The sequence below is a fragment of the Periplaneta americana genome, chromosome 5, assembly GCF_040183065.1.
Source record: "Periplaneta americana isolate PAMFEO1 chromosome 5, P.americana_PAMFEO1_priV1, whole genome shotgun sequence".
NCBI classification, from domain to species: Eukaryota; Metazoa; Arthropoda; class Insecta; order Blattodea; family Blattidae; genus Periplaneta; species Periplaneta americana.
Genome location: NC_091121.1, coordinates 53,499,710 through 53,510,313, shown reverse-complemented (window position 1 = coordinate 53,510,313; position 10,604 = coordinate 53,499,710).

Below are 10,604 nucleotides of genomic sequence, written 5' to 3'. Positions count from 1 at the left end.
CTACATCTTCAAAAGGACTTAGAATATTCGCAATGAAAAGTATAAGAAGAGAAGAGAAAAGACTAGAAGCATTTGAAATGTGGATATGGAAAAGGATGGAGCGTGAGAAGTGGACGACAGGATAAGAAACGAAGCAGTGTTGGAAAGAGTAGGTGTAGAAAGAATGATGCTGAAACTGATCAGGAAGAGGAAAAGGAATTGGCTTGGTCACTGGTTGAGAATAAACTGCTTTCTTAAGGATGCAATGGAAGGAATGGTGAACGGGAGATGAGTTCGGGCAGAAGAAGATATCAGATGACAGACGGCATTAAGATATATGGATTATATGAGGCGACAAAGAGGACGGCAGAAAATAGGAAAGACTGGAGAATGCTGGGTCTGCAGTGAAAGACCTGCCCTTAGGCAGAACACTACGAATGAATATTAATATTCTGCAGATAATTGTTAATAATTTCTCCTAACCGTATTGGCTCGGGACGTACTGGGCATCTCCTTTAAGGCGATGCGCTACTGAAAATAGTCGAATTTTGGCCAATTTTATTATTATGTTTTTTTTTTATTTTCGCTCTAAAAATGTACAGTTTCATGACAATTTTATCTCAATTTCTTAATTACAAGTATACTTTTATATAATTTGCTGGAAGTAGTGTTAATGTACGAGTTATGTGTAACCAAAACTAAGTTCAACTATCTCACAATAGTAATATACGTTACAAGAGCGGTATGTTGACGTTTTCATGGTCGAGGAAAAGATTGAAAAAGCGAAACGTAGTTGAGCTTTTTTTTAATTTCCGAGAACATGAAAACAAACATACCGCTCGTGTATCGTACATTATTTTGTGCGAAGATCGTTTATTACATACCTGAAAGACGAATTTCTAATTAGTTGCAATGAAATCTCCATGTTGGTTTCTGTTTAATGACGGCAACTTCGGAACACCAAAATATCTTTCTTCAACATTGTTGCTATAAAATGTTTTCTGTGTTTACTATACTCCAGCAGGCCGTGATATACGTCTTTCCCCCCCCCCCAGTCTATAAATGCGAAATTAAAACAAACGGTAAATTTATGTAATGATTTATTTTTCATTTTAATATTTTAACAATATTATTTATATAACATATTGCAGTAATAACATCCGCATCTGGAATCTTGTTGATTTTTTCACGGCTTCCTTAATGTTACTTGTATCAGGAATGCAGTAAGTTTCGTGGCGTAGTAGACTTTACTTAATTTTTGCAAATATTTAAAAACAATAATTAACAGTGCAATTTAGGTGAAATGTTTTACGTTTTCAACTACAAGTATTCATTTTATTTATCGGTGGTTCAAGCTAGAGTGATGAAACTTGGCATACTTATTCATTAATGTCTGTGTTGTGAAATGGAGCATTTGATTGGCTGTATTCAGCATAGATTTATCGCTAGAGAATTATACGTAAAGCAGTATTTTTTATTAATGTTTGAACATTGAAGAAACTATACTTTTTTATAGAAATGAACTAATTAGAGAAGAGCATTGCTAATGCTCCATTGCACAAAATGCAGTGTGACATTCAAAAAATAGATTAAAAAATAATAATTCTTTTAGAAACAGGATTTTCACCAAGAAAATTAAAAAACAAAAAAAATAATAATAATTTTAATGTTTTTAAGTGTTTATAAGAAAAGATTGAAATTTACAATGTGTGATTATGATATTGATATGCATATTCAGTAAAAATGTCAACTTTCTAGATAAAAATTGTGGATTTTAGAAATGTCAATAGCGCATCGCCTTAATTATTTTTCTCCAAGAAGCGAAGTTAAAAGACGGTTTGTGGTGACTGAGTTTATCGTCATTGTAATTTTTTTTTTCAAGTAAAAACAAATTTTTTAACAAAATTATTATACAGGTTCCTGGAAATGAATGGTCAATTTAACGAAGTTACTATGAAATATGTATTACGTGTAACTGATTGAAAGTGCTTTAATTTCAGTTACTCGAAACAATTGCGTTCATATAGTTGTAGTTCTTCTTTTTTTTTTGTTATTGTAGTCGTCATAATAAATTCATTTTCACTCAATTTATCATTTCCTTTGTTAAAACAATTACTCAGAAAGGCCGAGTTCATGTTTTATTTAATTTTTTTTTTTTGTCGTCGTCAGAATACAGTAAAGCTGTTGAAGTTATGATTCCTTCTGTTAATTAATTGGTTGTCTCTCTATAAATTCGAAATGCTTTTATTCAGTGTTACTGTGAATGTAAGAGAGATAGTTTTTTAACTGGTTTATTTTGCAACGCTTTATGAACAGAGATGAAATGTAAATGATGATGTCAGCGAAATGGCTCTTATGAGACACTAGAAATGAATTTTTGGGCAAAATTGTAAGAATAAATACTTTTGTTTTTTTACACAAATAATTGTCTTATACATTTGATTAACATTCTAACCTATATTTAGCCACCGCCTACTATTTTTAAAGGTCTGGCTACTATTTTTAAAATGCCATACCCACTAATTATTGCGTTTTCTCAAAACTACGTTCCTACCGGCTTCCATTTGCTTCGATTTACATGAAACTTTGCAAGAATGCTCAACATATTGCAATACACAAAACTATGCAGGGAATTGGCTCTTCACTGAAAACTTTTCATGATATGAATTTTTAACTTCTAAAAATTAAAGAAAATTATCAAGCAAAAATTATGATTCGTAAGAAAATGTTTATGTCATGAACCACTTCTCAAATTTAAAAATCCATGCACAGTTTTCTTCATCATGAAAGATTATTAAAAACAAAAACAATTCTGGTGTTTTGAATTTACGCATAATTTAATATCATTAAAATACGTGAAAATTAATATCTACGGAAGTAATGAATGAACCTTGATGAAATTTGGTACTGTTATTTAAACGTACAGACACAACAAACCCGCCGAATTTAAAAGAAATTAATAAATTTTTAAGTTTCAAAATTCAGTCTCAGTGTTCCTTTATAAGTTAACGGAAAACCCCGGGAAAACCTCAATCAGGTAACTTTTCCAACCAGGATTTGAAGCCTGGCCCGCTCATTTGACAGTCAGATATGCTAACCGTTACTCCACAGAGATCGACCAATAGAGACTGTTCCAACGTACTGAGTAGATCCGGATTCTACAATTCGTTTTCATTGAGGAAGCTTGTAAAAAATTTGATTTCTTTTTTAATGCTGTTCATATGCTGAAAATGAGTCTACAAACGGTAGAGAATAAAAATGACGACCATATCTGAATATTTTGAAAATCGTTTATACCTGAATAAATACCATTATTTTTATGAATTAACCTGTATTATTAGTTTTCTATAGGCTTATTTTTAACAAATTCAAATGACTCTTAAATCTTCTGAATAACACCATATTTCGAAGCTATAATGGAATGAAAATTCCCGCTTTTCACTTGGGCTTGAATTGGTACCTTCGAATCCGTATCCAGTTGCCTGAACGAATGATGAAGCTCCGTTTATATTTTTTATTATGTATAGGCTACCGCATTAAAAATATGTACTGTTTCTACTGTCACTAACATTCCTCTTCAGTATTGGAGAGACTACACTTTTAGTAAATCCTAATTACGTATCAATACAATATTACTGTTGTTAGTAAGGAATTGGTTTGATTATTCCTCTACGATAAAATAAAATATCACTCTAATCAAGTAGTTTGTTACATTTCCTCTGGCTTTGTTTCATATTTCACTGCGGCGGTAAGTGGCTGTATTTTCAACGAGTTCGCAGAATATCGTTTACACCTGCACAGATAAAATTGCATTACACTTAATGTCATATTCCTCGCACAGTTAAAAAAACAAAACAAAACTAAACAGGAAACAATCAGCAAAATTTTCCAACAAATGTAATAAATATGATGCCTAGGGAATATTACACAAATGTCTGAAGCTACAAAAATAATAATATTGCAAATTCCTCACGTGCTTTAATAGCTGTTAATTGTTTCTGAGTTTGTATAGGAGAATATGTAATATTAAAGGAGAGATGGCGACATTTGGCCTCCAGGCAAACATTCTTCATGTCTGAGAAATTTACTGAAATCATATTTTCCAAAAATAAATTAATTAAAATAAACAAATTAAAAATAAACATATGAATTAAATAAAAATTAACAAAAAAATAAACAAATAAAAAACGGAAATCAGCCTTACGAATCACATTCAGCGACTGTTTCCTCTTTGGAAGTAATTCCAGTTCAGAGTTCCATTTTTCCATTGGATGTAGAGCACATAGTTCCAGATCCGGATCATGATGTGTTTTAATGGACGACAAATTCCACGATACAGTTTTGTTCAGATTCCGAATTTTAGAATTGTGGTACGCAAAAGAAATGTTTTTCTAGTGATGTCTAGAAAAAATTACTTATTGATTCTCACATAAAGTCCCTTTGTTTGTAGACAGATGTCTTTGATAACCACCATATCAAACGATAACCGTTATTTCAGTCCCTCTTGCAGAACAACCGTGAGAAATACACCGTGTCCCGCTTAGAGGGATCGAGAAATAAGTGATAATTTCAAGTGTAAATAATGGTTTATTAACATAACTTCTTGTATAACTTGATGTAAAAACTCTCCTAATTTAGGAGAATGCTGAATGCAACTCAATGTGTGCGCCTTGAGTTACCGTGCAGACATCTAAACGACGGTATTCAACCCCCCCCCCTAATTTTTCTGTGTCATTTGTGAAGTCTCTAGAGCAGCTACATTTGTGATGTGTTGTCTCATTTCCTCCAAAGTGTTAGCTCTGCCTCTTTGGTACACAGCATCCTTCACAGAGCCTCAGAAAAAAAGTCCAAGGGGGTCAGATCGGGTGACCAGATTGGCCAGACAATAGGTCCTCGTCTTCCAATCATGTACGACGAACACGACGTTGTACTCGCGTAACAGATTTTTCTTCTGCTAGCCATAGCACACACTGAACTTTCTGCTGTAGTGTTCACATGTTGACCATGGCGTATTCTCCTACAAAATGGCGCCAGGCTTGTTTTAACACCAAACTATAGTTACGCATGCACATGCTTTCAGACTCTGCTGCGTAAACTTGGACAGTTTCTCTATCTTATCAGATGTAAATCTCAACGATATCGTTATCTGATTTTAAGTGGTGAGCATTTATTTCTCGATCCCTGTAAGCGGGATACGGTGTACTGTGTAAATCGTAGGAAAGGCGTTACATGGAAGGCTAACGGTTTCTAAAAAAAAATAATAAAAAATGTACTAATGGACGAGAGAAAATACACTGCTCAAAAAAAGTTTTGCGTATTGTCATATGTAAGGCCCCACATCAGGGGAAAAAATATTGTATCTTGCCATTTTATGATCTTTGAAACAAGTTTCATGTTTTGAAGCACTAAAGGCTGGTTCACAATAAACCGGAAACGAGAATCGGAACAAAAACGAAAACGGTAAAATTGTGCACTTAAATGTGAGCATTCACAATTAACGAAAAGCTTGCCGGAGCCCGGGATCGGGAATGGAGATTTGGCCAAGTTTCAACTTTGGCGTTCACGTTTCCGATCACAGCCCACTAGATTCATTCTATTGCCATTTAAAAGCTATTTTGTCGTCGTATATTTTGTACCAAGAAGACCGTGACATAACCTATGCATTATTTTGTTCCGTGGAGCAAGTTTTATTTGATGAGATTCTAATATTGAGTGTTGAGGAAAATCCTCACGTTTACGATAAGCGGCGCCCCTCGTATAAAAATGAGAAAATGAAGGAGAATACGTGGCTTTCAATAGCTGCATCTTTGAACACCGTTCGTAAGTGAATCATATTCTATTACTGTATTGGTTGTATTGCACACTACATATTTATGCTCCAATTCAATAACTACTGTTGTGTTCATTTTTGTTCTATTACAAATGTTTCTTCTCTAATTACGTTATGGTAGACTTAAAATAGGTTATGATAATAAAGATGCATGGGCATATTTATAGTAACGTACCTAATGAAATGTTTCAGTTGAAATTTCGAAGTTGGTTAACCTGTGTTTATGTTGGCTGCCTTGTACTCATGAGAGAACGCCATTGGTCAATTATACACAAATAACATCAGAATGCGAAATATCGACTTTACATATCGTTATTGACATACATATCGATATGCATAGTCGTCTACGTTCTCGGTTTATTGTGAATCAAAAATTTTCATATTCACGTCCTCTGCTTCTCCTTTTTCATTCTGGTTCTCGTTCCCGGTTTATTGTGAACCAGCCATAAGTCAGTTCGTGACAAGCAACAGTTCAAACGAGTTGGTCTATAAGAGTGATCAGAGACGTTGTTGTTTCTTGGTGTTTACATTACAATAATGCCATGACACACAATTAGCAGTAAACCGTACTAGAATAGTCACTTTAAGACAGCAAGGAATTAAACAAAAATATAAATGATACTCGGGAGGAAATTAAACACAAAATAAATATGGGAAATGCCTGTTATTATTCGGTTGAGAAGCTTTTATCATTTAGTCTGCTGTCAAAAATTCTGAAAGTTAGAATTTATAAAACAGTTATATTACCGGTTGTTCTTTATGGTTGTGAAACTTGGACTCTCACTTTGACAGAGGAACATAGGTTAAGGGTGTTTGAGAATAAGGTTCTCAGGAAAATATTTGGAGCTAAGAGGGATGAAGTTACAGGAGAATGGAGAAAGTTACACAACACAGAACTGCACGCATTGTATTCTTCACCTGACATAATTAGGAAAATTAAATCCAGACGTTTGAGATGGGCAGGGCACGTAGCACGTATGGGCGAATCCAGAAATGCATATAGAGTGTTAGTTGGGAGGCCGGAGGGAAAAAGACCTCTAGGGAGGCCGATACGTAGATGGGAAGATAATATAAAAATGGATTTGAGGGAGGTGGAATATGGTGATAGAGAATGGATTAATCTAGCTCAGGATAGGGACCGATGGCGGGCTTATGTGAGGGCGGCAATGAACCTCCGGGTTCCTTAAAAGCCAGTAAGTAAGTAAGGAATGAAACAAATGGATAGCAAGAATCATAGGTTGTAACCAAAGTGACGTTTCAAGGGTATGGAAGAAATTCCAGGAGCCTAATTCCGTAGCAGATATACACAGAGCAGAATAACCACATAAAACAACGGCTGAAGAAGACCGGTATATCCGTATTTCTGCACGGCGACGCAACTCATTGCAACTCAGTTACGAGGGACTACAGAGGCCACAGTGTCAACTCAAAGAGTAAGAAATCGACTGCACGATGTAGGGCTACGTTCCCGAAGACCAAAAGTTTCTTGACTCACTCCACAACAAAGAGTACACCGTGGAACATGGGCCAGAGACCATGTAAACTGGACTCGGGAACAATAGAGGCAAACATTGTTTACAGATGAAGTAAGGATTGGCCTCCATCCAGATAACAACAGCATTCGTGTGTGGAGATCCAATGTTGAACGTAGCAATGAATTGTTTATAGCTAAACACTACCAGCAGCAAGGTGGTTCAGCACTGTTCTAGACAGGAGTCATGTGGGGACGTCGCACACCATTAGTTCACATACAGGGCAACGAGGACAACGTTCCTCGACCCATCGTTATTGGATTTGCACAGGATATTGGAGCTGTATTCACGTTCATGGATGATAATGCCCGCCCCCCCTTGCCGGTGTTGTGAATAACTTCTTGCAGAGACGTAGAATTCATAGGATGAACTGGCCAACAGTTTCTCCGGATATTAATTGTAAAGAACATGCATAGCGCCTTCTCAAAAGAGCAATTTTCAATCGTCCACACTCTCCAGAAACCACAAAGAATATGATACCAGCTGCCATACAGGAATGGAACAATCTTCCTCAAAATGAATTGGATAACCTGGTTTCTAGGGTGTCACGTCATGTCCAGGAATGTCTACGAATTCGTGAAGGCCACACACATTACTGAACCGAGTCAAGATGTGTTTTTATTTTGTTTTGTTTGGTCAAATCAATGGGATTTGAATTGTTGTTGCAAATTAAGACACATTTTCTTTTTGTTGTGTATAAGAAGTTTACAATTTTATTTTTTTTTATTTAAGCAATTGACATGTAATAGAAATGCATAGAAATTTTTTGGCACATCTGATCAAAAATTACAAAAAAATCTGTAATATGCAAAACTTTTTTTGACCAGTGTAGTTTTAAAGAAAAATAACAACTCTATAAGAATACATAAATTAAGGAAGATAGAGGAATAGTATGAACTTAAAAAAAAGAATCAATCAACATAATATGTATTTTATAAATCACATTTTAAATGTTTAATTGAAATAACTGAAAGCACAAGCAGAACATGTTTTTTGTTGTATATGAATGGATAATTTCGAAGAGGCAAATTCTGCTTAGCACCATTGTGAAATTACACACACACAGAAATGGGAGTTCACTTTTATAACCATTTTAAATTCAGCCATTTCCAATACAGGCCATGGACACCCACTGGGTAGGAGGAGGTTAAGACCCTCACCTGTATAAAAAATTAGCATTAAGGCTCATTCACAATGAAAATTAAACATAACGTAAGCGTTAACTTAAGAATGTAAACGTTACGGTAAAATCAAGAAGTCATACATCATTCACAATGGGAACATAAACATAACAGGAAACATACTTGGTAACCATGGAAACATAACAACGACGCCATTTCCTCATATTCTGTCGTATACTTCAGCTCCACGATTGTGTTCTGTTTGCAAATCACGTAAGCATAAGCATGAAAGTTTGGAGTTTGCACACTTTCATGTTAATGTCTTACGGTAATGTTAATGTCAGCGTTTATGTGAATCATTGTGAATGATCCCATTTGGTAGCCTGGCCGTAAACTTCTGTGTTTATATTACGGTTATGTTTAATTTTCATTGTGAATGGGCCTATAATGGCAGTTCACAGATATCAGTCCTGCGTGACCGCAGCCTTTATCCACAAGTAAATACCCTTGGTACTCATTTCTGTTAGTGGCTGATTAAATGCCAGGGCCATAGTACAGCCGAAGGGATTAGATAAATGGAGAAAATCCATGACCTCATCGTAGATCGAACCCGTGATTTCCCGGCTTGCAGCGTTGCGAAGCTACCACGTGCTCCCCTAACAGCCATTGAGTGCTTATTAACTGCAAGGTTTTTGAAAATGCCAAGATATATTTTTTCTGTCAAATTTCAAAACAAAGTGCTTCAATGTCTATTATTACATAACATGATAGAACTCTATATCGACAACAAAATAACGGACATAATCAGACATCAGAGAAAGGAACAATGAATAATGGAGTCAAACCAAGCTGTCCCTTATCGCCAACATTATTTAATATCTTTCCAATCGAAATGATTTTAAAGTGAAATGCAACTCACAAAGCAGGCATCGCGGTCACACGACAATAATAATACATAGACGTTATCTTTTCTGCAAATGGATCAGATTTTCATTACTGAGAGAGAAACCCATATAGGCCTACACTCTTACTGAATAAACAAATTGAACGAAATATTTTGATTTTGAGGTGTCCTCATGAAAATTCACAACAAAAAAATTTTGGAATTCAGATTTCATTCGAAGAAAAGTTGCAGTAACAAAATGACTGTAGCGAAGATGACACATACTTTCTTACTACACGTTTCACGCGTTTTGTAACAGTTCAGTTCCCATATAAAGTAGTGAATGACATGCTCTTTATAGCTCATTTTTCTGTACTATCAATTCAAAAACATATGCAAATAAGATATTTATCACAAATAGAAGGAAGAAAATGAATCGTTTTCTGGATTAAACATTAATAGACATTCTTTATAACCTCAAAAAGGAATTTATTTCATTTCTAAATCTGTCTATTTAAATAAAGTATTCGTCATGCATAAATTCCCACGACATACTTCATATTTGCTTCCAGTAACGTCTTTTGACGTGGAATGAATATTTTCAGAGTACAAATATTGTTTTTAATTTTTTCCTGGACATAAAAGGAGTATTTCTTTTGACTATTACACTTTTACTACGTCATACTACTTTTGACCAATAAAACGGTACGAAAGGACGTATTTCAACCAAATCATGGCTGCTTATCGCACAATTTTATCGCGTCCCTACCATTTGTTTAATTTTATCGCGTCCCTAGCATTTTCTTTATTTTATCGCGTCCCTAGCACTTGTTTCTTTGTTTGCCAACATTTCAAACTGCACTGGTATGGATGTCAAAAAACAGAAAATTACAAATCACTCCAGTCGATGCACAGCAGTTTCAAATAAGACTAGCATTGGCATTCAATAACAAGAATTAATAAGGATCACTAGTCATAGCTATGCATCTTCCCTGAAACCGTATTTACAAATAAATGAAGAGCACCATTCGGAAATCCTGAATAAGTTGAGGAAAACACCATGTACATCAACGAGTTCACTTCTTTTACGCACACGTCCATTATAACATCAACTGAACCACCAACCACTAAAACACTCAAATTTGAAAATTGTACTTTCAATAATTGTTTCTTTTAAAATTATTCATGTTTATTTTTTATTTCATCATCGTTAATTAAAACTTTTCTTGTTTATTTCATCGTCCCTAATTAAAACTTTT